The 20488-nt window shown below is 43.0% G+C and overlaps 1 protein-coding gene and 1 pseudogene across 13 annotated transcripts in view; one reads left to right on the top strand and one right to left on the bottom strand.

Annotated features, from left to right (window-relative positions):
* KCNH7 (potassium voltage-gated channel subfamily H member 7) overlaps positions 1-20488 on the top strand; it is a 272670-nt gene that overhangs the window by 127862 nt on the left and 124320 nt on the right. The window lies entirely within an intron of this gene.
* LOC309348573 (small ribosomal subunit protein eS10 pseudogene) lies at positions 16009-16583 on the bottom strand (annotated as a pseudogene). The gene has a single exon. The product of its transcript is annotated as a small ribosomal subunit protein eS10 pseudogene (transcript).

The raw sequence follows: 20488 nt of genomic DNA, 5'->3' as shown, positions 1-20488 counted from the left end.
CAGACCAACACATTCTCTCACTCTTATCCTGAGGCCAGATGGATGTGCAGTAGCTGTTGAAGCATATAAGTATGCCAGTGCTCTTTCCCCTTCATTGCTCCTTGGTATTTGCAGAAATGCCATTTTGGTAGTAAATGCATTGTTTGGGGAATGAGCGCTTAGGACAATAACACATTCATTCACACACGACAAATAGCCGCGTCAGGGTTTCAGCCAGAGTATTTGTTATGCACGTTGCCTTAGTCATTATTGGCTGTTTATCGTACTTCCTTCGTACTTCAGACTCAGAAGTGTATTCCTCTGATAAATGAAGGAACACAACCCTATGTGACATCCCGGAACACTGCAAATCACGAATCGCAAATAGCAGAAATGGAGCAGTTTAGAGATAAACCTTCAGCTGAAGACAGAATTTTCCTCCCCTTTCCCCTTCTCTCCCCCACAAATAGTTTGCCTGTGCTCATGTTTAAGAGGAGCATCAACCAAAATCAAGGTCACTTCATGTAAACCAGTAGGGTTAACTTCTAAGTGAACATGGTTAGGATTAGGATTATAAAGCAGTTAACAGTTAGGTCTGTGCCAAAAATAAATAAAAATGCAGTTATACCATTGAAAAGAGGAGGTTTCAGGTAAATAGCACTCAGGCTGCAGTCCTACCTGGGAATAATAAGCCCCACTGAATTCTAGGTATATATGGGTAGGATTTCACTGTCAGGGTGGTAGATTAAGCAGTAGGGCTAAACTGAAATGTCTCCGAAAAGACTTTTCTAGCTATCTTTTTGAAAAAGAAATGTTTGCCTCGCTCTGCCCTGCCAGAGAATTTCAGTCCTCTTGAGAACATTTTGCAACATGGGCCTCCCCAGTTTCACTGCGCATAAGTCTGGAGGCACAATTGTGGATCCACTTTTAATACTGTTTAATTTTATAGGGAGAGATTCGCCTGACAAGCCTCAAGTCTAGGACACTTGCACAATGGGTCTTTCCCCTTCTCCTCCCCCTGTGTCCTTCCTTTTTCCCCGCCCCCCAAAAAATAGCTCTAAAGGATTGGGAGAAGCCCCCAAAACAGTGCACAGGTGGAGGGGAAGAGGAATCATTCCATCTAGCAAGCTGATATGCTTGTGGAGACAGGATGTTCAATGTAGTTCAACGTTGAATTCCACCCATTGAAAGATTGCCCATTCCTCCCTTCATTTATCAATATGAAATAGCAATAGAGTTTAATTCAACATTAAGTGAGCCAAAAAGAAAAAGGAATGAAAAAAAGAAAAAGGATTTCCTAAGGAATACTATTGGAGAATTTCACCTCCCACATTCCAAGAAAAAAATGGCAACATGTGTCATCCTGAAGAGTGTGGAGAATTTAGAGAGAACCTTTTCAGTCAGAATGATTAAACACTTGCAATTGCCATTGATTTTAAATGATGAAGTAAGAACATTGCTTTCCCTCCACTGAAATCAGTGGGACTTAGAAGTGTTTATCTTTGGCTCATGGCCACAGTTTTCTTTTTTAAGTTGATTGAAAGGTATTCAAAAGCTCACCTTGGATTTGGATGATATCCAACGTCAGTCAGTCTCAGAGTAATATCCACTGAAATCAATTGACTTAAATAAATCCATTGATTTCAGTGGATCTACTCTGAATATAGCCTTTGGTTTTGAAAATGAGAGGAGTTGTGGAATTATTCTTGGCTAGGAGTTACACCCCTTGTCCTTGCAACTCTGGATGTGTGATGGATGCCTGACTTGGCTGGGGATGGGAGGGCAATCGTCTTCCTCCCCAGAGATCCAATCTGCTCTCCAACCAGCCTGGTTGCACAGAAAATATAGTCCCTGTTAACGTATGAGTCAGCTTCGGGTGAGCAATGCTAATGTCTCAAACAGATTCCTGAAAACAACTTGATGAAGAAGAAAAGTGACTAAAATAACACCCTGAATCTGTCTCTCCAATTGTTCCTGCTGAGACTTTGACCAGGTTACATAAACCATATCAAGCACTGGGTGTAGCCCTGGAAAATATCAACCCCATAGGATAAGTAAAGGTAAAGGGACCCCTGACAATTAGGTCCAGTCGTGGCCGACTCTGGGGTTGCAGGGCTCATCTCGCTTTATTGGCCAAGGCAGCCAGCGTACAGCTTCCGGGTCATGTGGCCAGCATGACTAAGTTGCTTCTGGTGAACCAGAGCAGCACACGGAAACACCATTTACCTTCCTGCTGGAGCGGTACCTATTTATCTACTTGCATTTTGACGTGCTTTTGAACTGCTAGGTGGGCAGGAGCAGGGACCGAGCAACGGGAGCTCACCCTGTCGTGGGGATTCAAACTGCCAACCTTCTGATCGGTAAGTCCTAGGCTCTGTGGTTTAACCCACAGCACCACCCACGTCCATCATAGGATGTGAATCCTATTTGATTCATGGATTTCCCATGCACGGAAAATCCTTCTTTGTTTTTAATGTATAGACAACTTTCGGGGACATGCCCCCAAAGCAGGGTAAAATAAAAATAAAATAAAATACCATAATGAAGTAACAACAACAACAACAACAACACAACACAAAGAAACAGCAGCAAGTACAGGACTACAAAAGAGCCAGATTTTTTAAAAAATCTACTGCAGGTTTCAGGGGTACAAATTGAAATGCCTGTCTAAAATGGGAGGTTTTTATGAGTCTATGGGGGGTGGGAATGGAAAGAAAAGGGGCCTTGCAAGGCTCTCAAGGAAGAGTGGTCCAACTTCAGACATTGCCAGAAAGCCAACCAGGCTATCCATGCCATATATTGAGATGCAAGCAGGGTCACGAGGGAGCAAGCAGCCCTTCAGGTCTGGATGAATGTAACTTGCTTTCTCAATAATTTACTCTTGCTTAATGTAAACGTAGGGACGTGGGTGGCCCTGTGGTCTGGCACTTCTGGTTCATCAGAAGCGGCTTAGCCATTCTGGCCACATGACCCAGAAGTTGTCTGCGGACAAACACCAGCTCCCTTGGCCTATAGAGTGAGATGAGCACGCAACCCCAGAGTCGTCCACGACTGGACCTAACGGTTAGGGGTAACTTTACCTTTTAATGTAAATGTATTTTTTCACTTGATTTTCCTGTTTCAGATTTTGAGGGGCGTTTAGAGGTTTTCTCCTTTTTTACAATCAAGCAGTGTATAAATTTTATGAAATAAACAACAAACAGCAGCAGCAACAACAACTGGAGCTATCTGAGCATTCAACTAAGTTCACTGGGCATTGCTCTCAGGTATAAGACTGCAGTGCATGAACTGATTCCCCTGAAAAGCGTTGCACTTGAGATGATGTGCTGAGGCATGGAAGTTATATCTGTGGTGTTCTTGTCTGTGATGGTCCATTCACACACACACGAGCCCTTCCGGATACTGTAGGCATCAAGTGGTGAAAGTGATTGTGTGAATGAATCAGCTCCAAGTGTGCAGTCAAGATGTACACGTAAGCCAATCCTCTATGCGCCCTTTCCTGGGCTATGCCAACTACAATTCACCATGTGCCATTGATGCTGAATTGCATAAGAATGTCTTTAAGAACCAAGCCACATTTTCTCAAGCTACAGGAATGATTAACCAACCATTAAGTGCTTTTTAATTCTGTGCTGCCGTGGAACCTGGGGCGAAGCTGTTATATGATTCTTCTGGAGAGTCAGTTGCAACTTGCATTGAAGTTGCTTCAAAGCATTTGAGAACCTTTGTAAATTATTCACCGAAAGAAGGAACTGCCAAAGAATGTCCAAGTCAGCTTGGCCATTAAGGCAAATTCCAGCAGCCTTCACCTTGTCAACCGAATCCCTGGAGTCATATATTTTTAATGGCAGTGTAAAATTCCTTTATATAAAGGGTCAGGGCAGCAAAGGACAAGGCCAGTCATCTTATTTACAACTAACATGTTTAGTGTAATGAAAGATGTTTCTCTCATTGAACAACGACAATGACAAAAACCCTTCCTTGGGTGAAACTCAGATCAACGCAGGGCAAACAGATGCCTCGCCCCGCCAAGGAAGAAACGCCACTAATATCACAATCATTATCACTACTTACCCAGGGTTGGGCAAGTTTTGGTGCTACAATGCTGCTGGACTCCACAGTTCCCATCAGTCCCAGCCAGCATGCAAGATTTGGGAAGCCACAAGGTTCCCCATCCTTGCTGTAGTGTTAAGAAATGTAGGCTATTCGTTGTGCATAGAATGAGAACACCAAAGATGACTTCCCCTCCCAAAGTGCAAGATTCAGAATAGAATAAAGATTTCAAAACGGGGGGCAAAGAGGGGAGGAGAGACTCAGGATCATGTTCTGCCCAATGAGATAGATGATAGATGATATATAGATGATAGACAGACAGACAGACAGATGATAGATAGATAGATATAGATGATAGATAGATAGAGAGAGAGAGAGAGAGAGAGAGAGAGAGAGAGAGAGAGATAGATAGATAGATAGATAGATAGATGATAGATAGATAATAAGTCTACTTTTCATATGCAAGACATAAGTGAGTAGCAGCTCACAGCACAAACAGAACAAAAAAGGCACAAGAAATATTTCATTCAAACAAAGAGAAAAGGTCAATGCTTTCTGAATTTCCTGCTACCTTCTTCACAGACCTTTTGCTTTATGTATATGCTGTTGTGATATTGATGGAAATTATATTGATGGAAATAAATTTTCAATCCTTGGTTAGTATTGTGAACTCAAAAGTTGTTACTAGAAAAGCACCCTATAAAAATACCAGCGGCAGACAAAAGCACTTGCGTTAAACAGTTTCATGGATCGCTGATCCCAGTGTGGAAACAGTGGGAGAGGAGATTAAGCATGAGTGCTGAGGACCAAAGTAATGGAGCCCTCACTTGTTTTGCTATAGCTTACGTTGATGTTGCTGGAGTGGGACAGGGCAGAAGTGTGGTCAGGGCAGTGCGAATGTGCTGGCAGGAGTATTGGATTGGCTGTGTTGGTGTAACCCCATCTTCCTCAGTCCCATCCAGATAAGCTGTAGCAACACCAGTGTCAGGAGGGCATCTCCATAACTCTGCCCCATCTTAGCGACCACTACTGAAGAAAAGTGTTCCTGGGCTATACCACATCAGACGGCAAGTGGTACTGGTGAAGGCTGCATGCTTGAACATTCTCTATTTAAAAAATTCCATTGCATATAAAATATGTTAATGTGTCAGGGGGAAACTACCCTAGAACTTTTCTCTCTTAATTCTACTTGATGTGGAGGAGGGTTTTTTAAAATTTATATATGGGGAAGTATTCAGCCATGCAATTGCCCACCTGCAGTCTAAAGTGGTACAATCCAATAACCATTTTACCAATTTGTGCACTGTATGTGAAGAGTTTCGTTATACTGTAGAAGTTGCCCACAAAGCAAGTAGGAAGAACACTAAACCCTTTCATGCTCTCATTTATGGTGTAACTAGGTCAAGCCCATGATCTTGGCATTAGTGAAATTGGTGCTACGATGGCCGGGAACAGCGACGCTTCCATTAAAATACAATAGTAGTCCAACCTGAGCAGCGGTTGCATTGCATAATGTGGTTAGATGTGTGCTTAATCAGCATTGACACTTTGATGGAGAGGCAGATGGAAATAGCCATTGACCTGCTATTAATACTGGAGCTGGAGATAAAAATAATCTTTTAGTTTTATACAAGAAGAACATGACATTTTGAGAGAGGGAGACATTAACTTCACAATGGGATTTAGGAGGTTTCCAGACAGATGCGCCATGGTGGGAAGTAAGATCCCACTGATTCCAGCAGCTAGAGCCCAAAAAGCTGAGAGAAACTTATTGTAAGCTCCATGGAACATTTATCAAATATCTGCCAAGCTCCATAGCTTGGTAATCCATGTGATTACATCATGGCGGCAGTGCAGCTGAGCTGTGAACCAGAAAATCTGCGCTGTGAACCAGTTCAAATCCCTTCTCTGCCATGAACCAGCTTTAGGCAAGCTGCAGGGGCTGCAATATGGGGATAGCAGTACTGACCTCTCTTCCAGGGTTGTTGCAGGGTTTACTGAGATAATGGATGCAAATACCTGGAATGCTCTAAAGTGCAAGATACTGCTGGTATTTAACATCACTGCTGCTGGTATTCATGCTCTTTCTGTTCCCGCTTCTTCAAATATACAAGGAAGAGGCCCAAGGAGAACAAAAGAAAAACAAAAGATATGGCTCTCCTTCAGACAACACAAGGACGGGTGCAGGGATCAGAGAAAATGGAGTGGAGAAAAAGGATGGAAGGATAATAAGAATAATAAGAATAATTATTTATACCCCGCCCATCTGTCTGGGTTTTCCCAGTCACTCTGGGCGGCTTCCAACAGAATATTAAAAACACAATAAAACATCAGTCATTAAAAACTTCCCTAAACAGGGCTGCCTTCAGATGTCTTCTAAAAGTCAGGTAGTTGTTTATTTCCTTGACATCTGATGGGAGAGTCCTTGACATCTGATGGGAGGGTGCTACTACCGAGAAGGCCTGGTTCCCTGTTACCTCACTTCTTGCGGTGAGGGAACTGCCAGAAGGCTCTTGGCACTGGACCTCAGTGTCCAGGCTGAACAATGGGAGTGGAGACACTCCTTCAGGTCTACTGTTTAGAGCTTTAAAGGGCAGCACCAACACTTTGAATTGTGCTCGGAAATTGTGCTCGGAAATGTACTGGGAGTCAATGCAGGTCTTTCAGGACCGGTGTTATATGGTCTCTGCGGCCACTCCCAGTCACCAGTCTAGCTGCCACATTCTGGATCCATTAATGCTGGTACTCTCAGTTTCTCGTTTTTCCAATCCTAAATTTTCGAGTCTTAAATTCTCCGCATTTCCGCAGCAAATTATTTTTTACTTGAAAAAGGTTCTCATGAAAACTAGAAGGGAGCCACTTCTGTCTGCCTTGCAAGACACGGGGCTGTAGTGCCATATGGATGGCAGCATATAGGATTGTTTATTTGCGGGTGTCTTCCTAAGCCATCAAACGAAACTGCACACAGAAGTCTGCTTTTGCATGCTTCTCTCTTGCTCGATTGGAACATTTAGGGGCACCACGAGCCATTTATTTATATACTGCTTTTCATTCCAAAGAGCCCCCACGTGGTGGACAGCATGTTAAAACAAAATATAAACAGAGGACAATTGAAATGCCATAAATCATTCAACAAGTTAAGCAATATAAAACAGCAAAGTTACAGCACTGGAGGCCAAGATCCTGCACCCTAAGAAGATTTGGGGCTGCCTCAGATCTGGAATAATTAGATACTTTTAGGTTCCAGATCTGAAATAATTAAAGCCCTCCTGCTAAAAGAAGATCCAGTGCCAGACTATTTGAGCCTCGTTTAAACCAAAGAGTTGCCCAGCTTCCTTAAACATCTATGTGGTGTCTATTTTATTCTGAGATGGAAAGCTCTATGAATTTAGGTACATCATTCACCAGACATTATGTAAGTTGCACTGCAAGATGACATATCATAATTGATAGCTTGACAGCTGATTCCCCTCATTTTCAGTGTCTTGATATATAATGTACATACTGCAATGCATTTCAACTACTGTGTACATCATCACAGTCAATCATCCTGAAACAGTGCCTTGGCACGAGTTCCTTTCTGTAATCTTCTAAGTGGGATAACTTGACTTTGGTATAGGAAATGTTTTCTGCCACAGTAGTTTGAATTCTGCTAGTTGAAATGGCTGAAGAAATCCACCAGGATTACAAATATCTTAAGATCTCTGTGAGGAAGGGGAAATTATGGTAGAATGATTATAATAAGATAGAAATTACTCCAGCTGTGTATTGAGCTTTAGACTGAGTTTAACTCTTTATGATGGGGAGGGGCACAGTAGAGAAGGTGGAGACATTTCACAGGAAATGTAAATTTTGACTTAATCCAATGACTTGGATAACTTAGAAGATGCTTCTGGAGAATGCCTAGCTTCTTGGTGTTAATTAATAACCATTTAATTAACCATATATGCTTGCATTATATATGGTCATGGTTCAGGGACTTAATTTCGCTTTTGTACTTACGGCTGCTGTGGGGAAATTCCCTTTATGGTGTTATTACGGAGAGGACATCTGGCAGGAGCTACTATAGCTTGCCTTTATAGGAGGCTGCTTAGCTCAAACTACTGTGGTTTTCTCTACAACAGCAATAATAAATATCTTGCAATAGCACTGCACTGACTGCTTAGAGTGAAGTCAGAATGAATAGATAATTCCAGCTCCTGTATGGAGTTCTAGCTAAGCAGAGCTTCTCGGTAACATGTAGCTAATCTCTAGTCTATTAATCCTAATCTGCATGGGCTTCAGAGAGCATGATTTACATTAGTCTGATTTACGTGGGAGTGGGGGGAGTCTGACCTCCAGGTTAGAGAGCCTGGATTTCCATCCTCCCTTATATATTCAGCACAAATGGGAATTCTAGTCATGGTAAGGGAGCCTCTTGGAGGACTGCTCCAACTCCAGAGCTGCCAGTGGTAGCTTTCTCTGGAAGCCCATGTCCTCCTTGGTGGGACTCCTAATTGACCAGAACTCAGGGCTGAGTCACTTTTATAGAGCAGTAGCTCTTTGCTGAGTCCTATCCATTGTGGACATGGCTTGGTTTGGCCCTCTTGTCATTCAAGCCACAATCTCGCCAAGCCACCATCTTGTGTCCTTCAAAGCCAGAATCAGGACCAGTGAAGCATCAATGGTTGTCAACTATTTTCCAGGTTTCTGAATTCTGTATACACTGGGAAGTAGAGGCAGAGAAGTTCCTTTGGTTGGATTTACAGGGATTCTATTGAAAATGAAACTTTTGCTCCAGCACATTTTATTTCTAGTAATCTAGGAGGGAACAAAATGAATCAAAACTTTCTTTGGTGTTGCTGTGATGCTTGATACATTCATACTCTGGGGGAAGGGGGAGTCTTTGTTCATTGATTTACTGTTGGCTGAAAAGCCATTCATTTGAGGTAAGTTCAATAGTCATGCTGTCTCTTTGAAAAATTGTGGCTTTGCAGAGAGGAAACTATATGCTGCAAATCACATTCATTATCAAAACAAAGAAGAAATGGGATGGAAATCATCAACTCTTTCCCTTTCACATGCATGGAAGCCTTTTGCTCCTTCATCAGTGTAACATGTGTTGCACTTTCTTGGAAATTTCCTATAAAGAAAATGGCTCCCAGGCAGAGATGGGACTAATGAATCAGTAGCACACAGCAGTTTCATTCAAGACTGATGTGAAGGAAAAGGCAAGGATAGTTTAGCCTTAAGCAGATCTCCTGGAAACTGGAAACCCTTCTTGCACTCATTAGCGGAAGTTGACCTGGTGACTTTACCTTGTTTGTGTCCATCAGAGAAGATGACTGACACAGAAGACAATCTAAGCTGAAAAGATCTGATGAGAGGGGGAGGGAGCTACATGGTCCTGCCCTTGGTAGACTTGTGTTTTCCCTCTCTAGATTTTGACTGTATTTTCAGTCTCCAGCCAAAAGCAGTTATAGGTACCAGACACCCAGTTTCCATTGGGGAATAACTTCTTGGAAGCCGTCAGAGATAGTTCAGTGACTTTCCCAATATCATTGGTTGCTGCAAGCACAGAAAGAAACTTTCTTTAGAAATGGAGTTTTAAGTTATATATCTGAGTGCTCGGTGTATCAGAAACAAAAACAAACCACCTCTCTATATCTGTAGAAGGCTAAGAAGCCAGCAAAAAGGCTAGACTTGAGCCCTTCTCCCAGACTGCATTTCCACATTCAGAGTGGCTTTTACACGTGGAAAGATTCAAATGTGTAACCTCACCTCCCCCATCCCTGACACTGTATTCTGAAGCAGTACAGCTTAGGTGGCCTCTCTGAATATTTGAATTGGCACTAAATTAAGCAGAACCTCAGTAAAAGTCTGGCACCAACCTTTGGAAATAACATTTAAGAAGCACTTTTATTTCATTACGATCTTGCTACAGAAAGGCTAGACAAAATTCTACACCTTTCATTGCACAGAAATCTCATCCATGTTGCTGAAACATAAGAGAATTTAAGAATCTTAGAAAATGTAAGAGAGACTCTGGATAACTTTTTCATTCCGAAAAAGGACCACTCCTGTGAAAAATCAATAATTGAATCTTTAAGCTCAAACAGGGAACAAACCCATAACGCAGTATTTTTATTTTGGTTAAGCAATTGTATTTGGTCCTATTCTTTGAGACAAAATGTTCTTCTTTTTTCCTTTTGTAATGAGGTATTTCTACCTAACATTCCTGGTTTTGCTCAGGAACCTTTTGCTGCCTTCCATAAGGGATCTTCTAATTCCCCCACAAGCTACAAAATATTATGTCCTTTGTTGGAATGTTCATCGACTGACAAGATGCGACCACCATCATTCATGCCAAATAGTAACTTTTTGCATAGCTTCAGTGATAACTAATGATAGTGCAGAGTGGAGTGGCACTTAAAGGAGCAAGTGCTACACAATCCAGAGCAAGGAAGAATCATTCGTCTTCGTTTCAACTGATCCATTTTTCTTTTTGTAATAGTTTCTTAACAGCAAATGAACATTAGTGCTCCTCACCTTCAGAACTCTTTGAGATACAACTGCATTAATTCATGCATTCAATTTGGACTTTATCAGCCTAATCTATTTTGACTCACCCCATTCAGCACTTTTGAAGGATGCATATTGGGGATGAGGAACCTGCTGTCCTTCATATGGGTTACAACATCCATCACCTCTGACCTTTGGCCATGCTCATTAGGGTCAGTGGCAGTCCAGCAATATCTGGAGGACACAGGTTCCCTACATGTGGCAATGGGCAGTTGTCTGTAGGGTAGCAACCAGGAATGTCTCTCTCTGTGACTTTACACTTCATATTTGGCACACAGGTTTCACTGGCAAGAAGGTGTTTTATCCTGAAGGTCGTGATTAGATCTAGGGTAGAATGTGGCCTCTGAGGGGTATAAGACATTTATGGCTTCGTGAGTCAGAGATGTTTTATTTACTTATAAAAGCCTTTCTAAACCACCAATTCATTTACTTATAAGAGCATTTATAAACCACATTAGTCACAAGAAAGGCTACCTTCTTGTCACATACAGCTGAAGGAGGAAGTTGGGGAAATGATGCTCTTTCCCACTTTCTTTTTCAGCTCTTAGATTATTTTTAAAATTCAGATTAATTATTCTGGATCTAACCGAGATCTCTTGGGAAAGTGAAGGGTGTGTTCCCTTTTATCCTCTGGGTGAGAGGAAAAGAATTGATTAGATAGAGTGACCCAAACAACTCACACAACTAGCTGTAAACTTCATGTATGTAGGAACAAACAGTTTAGTTTAGTTTCTGTTTTTCTGTTTGTTTGTTTTTTGCCTTCCTTCTGTTGTATTCAGAAATGCCTGCTGATATTAACTGCTAGTGGCTTTTCTCCTCTCTCACCCAATGGGCTTTAATTAAAGTCGGTTGCTTACTCCAACAATAATGTACTGTGGACTCATCTCAAGGACTTGGGGGATTTCTCATGTTACCCAAGTGGTGTTAGAAGCAGCTCCACAGTAGAAGTTCCCACACTGTAAACATGCTGTGAGAAGAGACCTACAGATTAGGAGAAAAAGAGTGTGAAGGTACTTAGTTGGGCACAAGGAATCAAAGCCACAGCTTCCATAGCAACAGATAAAAAAAATAAATATAAACCTTTCAGTTCAATTTAAGCAGGAGGTCACATCAGCTCACTCAGTTCTCCATCTGAAGAAGGCTCCATGCTGTAGCAGTTCCTGTTTAGCAATGTTGGTGGTTTCCTTCACATAGCTGGTTGTCAACCTGCATGCTTCTGATCCCCCAGGATATTGCCTTATGTTTTTCATCCTGTGCTTCCTCTTACTCGCGGAAGGATATTTCTTTGTGTCTAGAAAAGCTGATCACCTCTGGCATTTAAGAGATGCAAAGCAAAAGGGACAGTGGATAAGATGAAAAAGAGCCAGGCTGCTTAAGAGGAGCATAGAATGCACTGGTGACCTGAGCTGCCTTAAGATACGCGATCCCAGACTTGCATATTTTATGGTCGATTTGTGGAAGGAGAATATGGAGGAGAGCAGTTCTGGGACTTTTTTAGAGCAGAAGCAATGATGTCCTCTGCCCAAGTGGTCCACTGCAATGATTTTGGTGTGACCAGTAATCATCATATTTCCTTATTTGTATTTTAATACACACTGTTAGCTTTAACCTATATTTAATCTGTATTTTAACCTCTGTGTGTTTTATAGGCTGTGCTTTGTAAGCCTTTTCTACAGAGGCAACTTCCCGGTATGAGCTCTACAGGTGCCAACGTAGATAACTATTTCATTTGTGTGAGCTGCTGCAGGTGTGATGTGCAACTAGGCCAACATTTGATACTAAATATTTCTCAACATTCTGGCTCGTTCTTGAGGTTGGTCAGGTGTCCTACTTTCCTGGAGACAATCCTCTATTTGAAGGAGTTCTTTCTTTGAAGGGTTGTCCAGTTCCAAGTGCAGCTTCAAGATCAAAATCAGTATGAAAGGAGACCCTGGGCCAACCCATCAATAGCACCAGGGCAGCAGACTCAGCAGGCACAGAGGTTACCTGGTCACAGTCTGTGGTGGGATGTATTGCATTTCTATGTAAAGGATATAGTTTACATCCGCAACATAAATTAACATATGGAAATGTTATGCAAATTGGTGTCATCTTTCATCCTCATTTTTCATAGAATCATAGAGTTGGAAGAGAACCCAAAAGTCATCGTGTCCAACCCCCAGGAATGCAGGAATCTCAGCTAAAACATCCATGTCCAACCTTTGCTTAAAAGCCTCCAAGGAAGGAGAGTCCACAACCTCCCAAGGAAGACTGTTCCACTGTCAAACTATCAGGAAGTTTTTTCCAGATGTTTTGTTGGAATCTCCTTTCTTGTAACTTGAAGCCATTGGTTCAGGTCCTAGCCTCCAGAGCAAGAGAAAACAAGCTTGTTTTTGGTGATTTGGAAGAAGCCATCCTATCATTCTAGTTCATTCTACGGTGCTATTAAGTAGTATTACTGTTAAGTTGTGGGTGAACATACCAGATGACACAGTGATTCTTCAAACAGCTCTTGTTTATTCACAGGCCAGGCCAGAACTGAACTGAAGGGTTCAGCCAGCCTGCTTGTATAGAGCTCCACTAGAACGCAACAGTAACCATTTTCTGTAACTATCCAATCACTGAACGTCACTTTCAATCCCTTATTTGTATATGTGGACCTAAGTGAAAACTATCTACAGTATCCCCCTGCTGGCCCAGGGTGAGAACTTCAGTACATAACAATTACCCCAGGGACTTACCTGCACTGGCAAAGAAAAAGCGCTTTATATGCGTTGCATATTCATTATAACACTGTGACACCAGATGGCGCTGTGAAGTTCTGTTTTACAAAGTTTGCAGTGCGTTTAACTGAAACGCTTCTTTGATGTGTCTAAAACCAGCCCAATTTAACTGCAGTGGGGGTGGGGAGCTTTCTTATATAATATTTTAAACTTTCTTAATAAATTATCCTTTTAGGTGTGGCAACTTGTTGTAGCTGCGAGACATTTATAAATAATTTTGTGTGCCAGTTTATAACTACTGTCCTTACATCCGTTGATGTAATGTACCTTTCAATAATTCACACAAATCTATGATGTATCATAATAACCATTTCTATTCATCACTAATTAATTAGCTGTAAAATATTTAGAAAAGCTTCTTTCATTTAAGTACTACCAGGGTTGCAAGCCATGTTCCAACACCACATGGCAATATGTTAATTTTTTTGGGGGGGAGGGGGTAAAAAAAATGCACCATATAATTTATCGCTGCTTTTTCTATGCGATTTGACATTCTTTTATTTAGCTTGTGCTGGAAGTCTCACAAGCACAATGGCCAAGATTAGAAGAACTCCCTTAGGAGTGACAAAGAAGTACCTTGTTAGTGATCTTGAACTTTTGGGAAAGGTGATATAATTTAATTTTTAAAACAAACAAACCACCAAGCAAGCAAGCAAACAAACAAATATCCAAGGGCTAAGTCCTCCTTGGACCTCGAAATGCCCTCCAGATGGGAACAATTCCCATCAACCCTGGCCATGCTTTTTGAAGTTGATGGGACTTGGAGTCCAAACATATATGAAAGGCAACAAGTCAGCTATACATGGGCTCTAAGGAATGCCCGATGATGAAAATGATGATGATGATTTTTAAAAATTGTTTTCACAATTTATTTTCCCACACCATGTCGCAAACCAAATTCCCAAATACCCCCTCAGTTTCAAGAGAAGATTTCCCCCTGTGGTTTGATTCAATGTCTGATAAAGCAGTCACAGCCTTCTCCATTATTCCCATTGTCTCTGGGTCCAGAGGCATCCAGGGAAATGAAGATGGCGGCAGTTGCTGCTGCCTCTTAATCCTGTGCTGTGAAGAGGCATGCTGGGAATTCCCATCAGATCTCTGAAGACGTCAGGGCAGAGCCCTTCAGTGTTGTACTACAGCTCCCACCATCCCTGTCCATTGGCAATGCTGCTGGGGTTCTTGGGAGCAGGAACCCAGCAATATCTGGAGGCCCACCTGTTGGGTAAGCCTGCTTTTGGGCCTTAAAAGTCAGAACTTGACTGGGAGCCAGCCTAGCTCTCTGACCACAGGTGTAATAACCTCTTTGTCACCAGACCTTGTCGATTCATCCACTGGACCAGGTGAAGTTTCCAAATTGTCTCCTGGAATTCAGTTTCAAGATGCAAGGATTCCTGAGGAATCAAGTGACATACATCCTATGTTATATTTTTTGTGATTCCCTTATTCCATTGTGTTTATCCTGGCCCCATAATTTATCCTTGTCCCATGTTGGCCCCTAATATATCTCCCTCTTTTGCTGCTCCCTAGTGTTTCCTCTGAGTGTTTCCTCTGAGGGACGCAGGTGGCGCTGTGGGTTAAACCACAGAGCCTAGGACTTGCCGATCAAAAGGTCGGTGGTTCGAATCCCCACGATGGGGTGAGCTCCCATTGCTTGGTCCCTGGTCCTGCCAACCTAGCAGTTCAAAAGCACGTCAAAATGCAAGTAGATAAATAGGTACCGCTCCGGTGGGAAGGTAAACGGCATTTCCGTGCACTGCTCTGGTTCGCCAGAAGTAGCTTAGTCATGCTGGCCACATGACCCGGAAGCTGTACGCCTGCTCCCTCTGCCAATAAAGCGAGATGAGCACCGCAACCGCAGAGTCGGCCACAACTGGACTTAATGGTCAGGGGTCCCTTTACCCTTTACCTTTAGTGTTTCCTCTAGTTTCTCTGTGACAGGAACAACCAATGTAGGGCCCTCTAAATGTTGCTGGACCACAACTCCCACCCCCTGTGACCATTGCCCATACCTGCTGGGGCTGAAAGGAGTTTGGAGCCTGAAAGGTGCCCCACTGGCTACTCCTTCTGCAGGGCAATCGGCCTCTGAAACAGGGAACCTGTGGAAATGGAGTGAAACGGAAGCGTGGTGCCCACGAAAACTATATTTATCCTGAAATTACAGGGGGAAAGGCAAGCTGCTATCTAAGTAAAGAAATTGCCCACAGCTCTCCCATAATCCAAGAGAGACGGCACTACCCAGTAGGTAAATAATATCCATTTTAAACCCATTTATAAGGCTGCAGTAAGAGATCATAATGAAAGCGCTGTCACAGCCGATTGTGTCCCACTTTCCACGGGGTGAGTTTGTTTTTAAACTATGCCGAAATGGAAAGTAAATCATGAAATGCCTCATTAAAGTAACATTATCTTGCCACAATAAATCCAGCAAAGCACAGGATTTAAAGAGTTTTGGCATGCTGTTGTGGCAGCGTGTGCTAAGGCTAAGTCAAGTTAGCAGTAGATTAGAAGGGGCTTTTCATATGAAAATGTTTGAAATGGATGTGTAATGTGCTTTAAGGCCTACCTTGCTTTGAAGGAGAAGGGTTCTACAGTTAGAAGGAACGAGCCAGATTGTTTCCTCGTCTCCAGCTGGAGCCAAAGTCCTATAGGGACGTTTTGTTTTGTTTTGCATTTTCCCCCTATTTATTATACACAAGATGCAACCAAACAGCAACAGATTTCTCCTGAGGTGGTTGACCACGTCGACGCCCAAATCCACCTCTAAACTGAAATTCAGTAGCTGACCGAGCTCCAGCCTCTGCCTTCTTGTCAGCACTGCGTCTGTAGGTGTCCCTGTCAGCCTTTCCCCGTGTAAGGGGAGCAGGATGCTCACCCTCCAAACCTTTTGGCCGGGGCAGTTTCAGGACGACTGTGATGCAAGGTGGCAGGCACGATTTCAGGCGGCAGGTGGAGATAGTCCCTCAAGTACTGGATGCCCTCATTGGTCAAATACCAATAGAAATGCCTCCACGCAAAAACTGCTCCTTCACGTAACCACAAGATTTCAGCGACTACATTGCTTTCATGACTTGGAGGTTGGGGACATTTTTGTCTGCCAGTTCTGGGTGTTTAGGCATATGAACATCTTTCTTAGCTACCATCACTCCCTCCTTAAAAAGGAGTTCATAGATGGCAATGCGGGGGGTTTTAGGCATCAACATTGTGGCAGCGGCAAGAGGCTTGAACGCTGGAAAGAATAGGGACGTTCTGTTGAATCCTTGCTTGTGAGTTCCAGAACCGTAATCACCAGGTCCATTTTCACAAAGCCATGTCACAGGAAAGCAGGCACCTGAGATGTGCTCCTAAGAAACGTCCTTATACCAACACAAACATTTGGACCATGTTGAGCAAAAGGGGAAAGTATCTGCTGACTATAACCACAAAATGCATCTTCCACTCCAGTGGCACTTCTAAACTAGTCAATGTCACTTACTCTGCCTGAACCCTTAACTTACTGACAGCCTGGTAACTGTGGAGTGAAAGTGTGGCACAGAGCTCATCAAAGGCACCTGTGATTATTTATTACAAGATTACAAGATTATTTATTACAATATTACATGATTATTAAGTGCACAAGCTTGGCTGGCTACTTTAAAGCAGGCATAGGCAAACTCGGCCCTCTAGATGTTTTGGGACTACAACTCCCATCATCCCTGACCACTGGTTCTGTTAGCTAGGGATCATAGGAGTTGTAGTCCCAAAACATCTAGAGGGCCGAGTTTGCCTATGCCTGCTTTAAAACCTTACCGTGTTTTAAATGAGCATGCGTTTTGTTAAACTGTTGCATCACTTTAAATACCAACAGCTTTTATTTAACTATTAATGTTCTACCAAGGTAGTTTTGAGGAAAGAGTTAAATACCCATTTAAAACCACTTAGCCAAATCACTCTTGTATTCTCTCCACCCTAACTAAGCCCCAACAACTGAGGACTCTGTGGAAGTCTCTATACCTTCTCTTGTATAGAATTCTGACTCACAGCGAAGGTCCCACATGACAGTTAAGCTAACTTTCACCTGACCAGAGAGAAACCTTCCCACATCAACTGCATTCTAATGTACATCACACAATAAAAATGTCGTAACGCATTACACAATACCCATCAAAACTTAACCCAAATAAACAAGACTTATACATGGTCCATCTAGCTTGATATTGTCTATGCAGGGGTGGCCCAATCATGAGGCAAGGTGAGGCAACTGTTTCAGGTGGCACATCCACAAAGGCAGCAGATCCTGATGTAGATCTTCATTCCCCCCTTGGTCCTGTTGTAGATCTTCACTCACTCCGCCTTCCCTGGTGCCATTTTGTGGTTCACATCAGGTGCCAAAATGTCTTGGGCCAGCTTTGCCTCTACCACTAGGGTAGATGTCCCCAACAAGGTTCCAACATAGGAACCACAATGACTTGGACACCCCACTCGGCACCCACCCTATAACTGATGGTTTTGGATATTTGCGGGACTGTCTGATGGGGAGATTGCCTAGCTTGGTGAGGAATGGCACGCTTTGTTTTGTCTGTGGTTCATTTGGTCGTGTGCAGAGGTGTTTTGCCTATTGTTTGGTAGAGGGGGGTCTGAGCATTGCATGCTTCTTCTATGAAATGGGTGCTTTGTGATGTCTGTGACAGGTTTCCTTTCGATTTCTAAAGGGGCCTCTGAGCCCCAAACGGTTGGTGGTCCCTAGTCTGCATTGACTGGCAGCCCCTCCTGATGGTTCCCACACAGGAGTCTTGCCCAGCCCTCCCTGGGGATTGCCGGGGTCCTTGTGCATGCAGAGCATGTTCTCGACTGCTAATCTCTGGCTCCTTTTTCACTTGCAAGTGGCTGGCAGTGAACAAGGATAGGAGGAGGGCAGAAAGCCAGACTGACAGATGGCTTTGCATGGGGAAGCCAGGATATCATCTTTGGCAAGGATTCCACCTTCAGGAATTCTTTCTGTGAAGGTTAGCCGTAATCCCTCTGAGAAACAGACTTTCAAAAACTTTCAAAAATAACAAAATAGATTCCAATACAATGCATCTCGCCGATATCATTCCGCCGATGTCCTTACAGGGGATGGAAGGGCAGTGGTGGCGCGGGGGGGGGGGGCGTGTTGTGATGACTAGAAAGATAAGAGACTTGAATTAAAGCAAGAGAGGAACAGAAAAAAAATATTCTGGTGCTTAAATAATGGTAAAACTAGTGAAATCAATTCATCATTGCAAACGTTCAAGCAAGTTTTCCAAAAATTTACTAGCTGATCAGATGCACTGATCCAATTAGAATCACAGTCTTAAATGGAAAGGCATGCAGGCTGTTTCAAGAAAGAAACATTTATATGTTTTGACTAGGAACTGTGAAGCAGAGTAACTTAGTTTTCCAGGCAAGTAAATAGCGGGAGATGTTTTGCTCTTTTGCAAGTTGGCATCCCTGAGCAACTAACTGCCAATGGCTGGGCAGGGCGAAACGTTGATGCCTTCCCAGAGGAATCACACAAAACTCTGTCAGGGGGCAGGGGGGTGTCTCCTACAAACTCTTAGCTCCTTTAACAAACTACGGCTCCCAGAATTCTTTGGGCGAAGCCATGACCTTCAAAGTGGTATAACAGCGCTTCTAAATGTGTAGTGTGGATGTGGTTCTGAACACGGACGGGGGAGGTTGGCAAAGATGAGTGAGGGGCCTGGAAGGGTTGGAAGACTTGGGTATGTTTAGCCTGGGTAAGAGCTGCAGGCCAGAAAAGGCAGCTATATAAAGATGTATTGTTAAACTGCCTTGCATTCCCTCTACTTCCAGTTGCCTGCCTGGAATTGTCTGGCTCCTAATAAGGGCAGTAGCGATTGTGGAATAAGAAGATGAGCTCCCTTTATATTTCCAGCAGATCACTACCCAGAGGAAGCAAATATAACTTTAAATCCTCCAGGGCAGTGGGAGATAAGACATCACCATCTTCTCTTCCAGTATGTGAGAGTGTAGGCTGTGTGGCCACATGTGAACTATACATTTAAAGCTCATCCTGGATAAATCTGGGACCTGTAGTTTGTTAAGGGTGGTGGGGAATATAGATCAGTGCTGTGTAAACTGTAGTCCCCATGGTTCTTTGGGGGGAGCCGTATGTCTTAAATGTATGGTGAAAGTGTGACAGGATGCTCAAGCCTCAGTCTCCTCTCACCATGGTTGGAGAATTGCACTGAGACATTTGGAGAAGTGCAGATTTCAAAAGAAGACTCTGTTTTTGTTCATGTGTTGTGTCCAGAAGGGAGGATTAAGTCAATTTGCCCTGAAATGTGAATGGAACCATATTGCTCTCCCAACCTTAATGCCAGCTTTCTCATAATGATGCAGGTGGGGTGGTTCTCAATCTACAGGAAGCTATTGCGCATATATATATATATATATATATATATTTGCTTTCGTAGATTTTCACGGGTACAGGAATGCAGGTTTTGGTGTCCTCGGGTGTCTTCCCGTGTAAAAGTTGGGGTGTCTAGGCGACGTTTCGACGAGGTCTCACTCGTCATCTTCAGGCTGGTGCTTTCGGCTTCTTGTTACTGGAACAGAGCAGGATCTCAGTGTTTGAGTTCCTATAAATACTGTAGAGGGGGTGTGGTGTATAGCCTCCAATGTTCTGGGCAGAGAGGAAGTTCCCAGGCTAGTGTGCCTTTTCTTCTTTTGTTCCTTAATTACTTGAGAGATATCTTGAGTGATTTCTTGAGTGATATCCTGAGTACCACTTAGGTGGTACCACTTAGGTGGTACTCAGGATATCACTCAAGAAATCACTCAAGATATCTCTCAAGTAATTAAGGAACAAAAGAAGAAAAGGCACACTAGCCTGGGAACTTCCTCTCTGCCCAGAACATTGGAGGCTATACACCACACCCCCTCTACAGTATTTATAGGAACTCAAACACTGAGATCCTGCTCTGTTCCAGTAACAAGAAGCCGAAAGCACCAGCCTGAAGATGACGAGTGAGACCTCGTCGAAACGTCGCCTAGACACCCCAACTTTTATACGGGAAGACACCCGAGGACACCAAAACCTGCATATATATATATATATATATATATATATATATATATATATATATATATAATCTCCCCATTGAATTTCGTAG

This window comes from Podarcis erhardii (genome assembly GCF_964252035.2).
Source record: "Podarcis erhardii genome assembly, chromosome: 1".
NCBI lineage: Eukaryota > Metazoa > Chordata > Lepidosauria > Squamata > Lacertidae > Podarcis > Podarcis erhardii.
The sequence above is the reverse complement of the archived record's forward strand: the minus strand, read 5'-3'. Positions and strand labels throughout refer to the sequence as shown.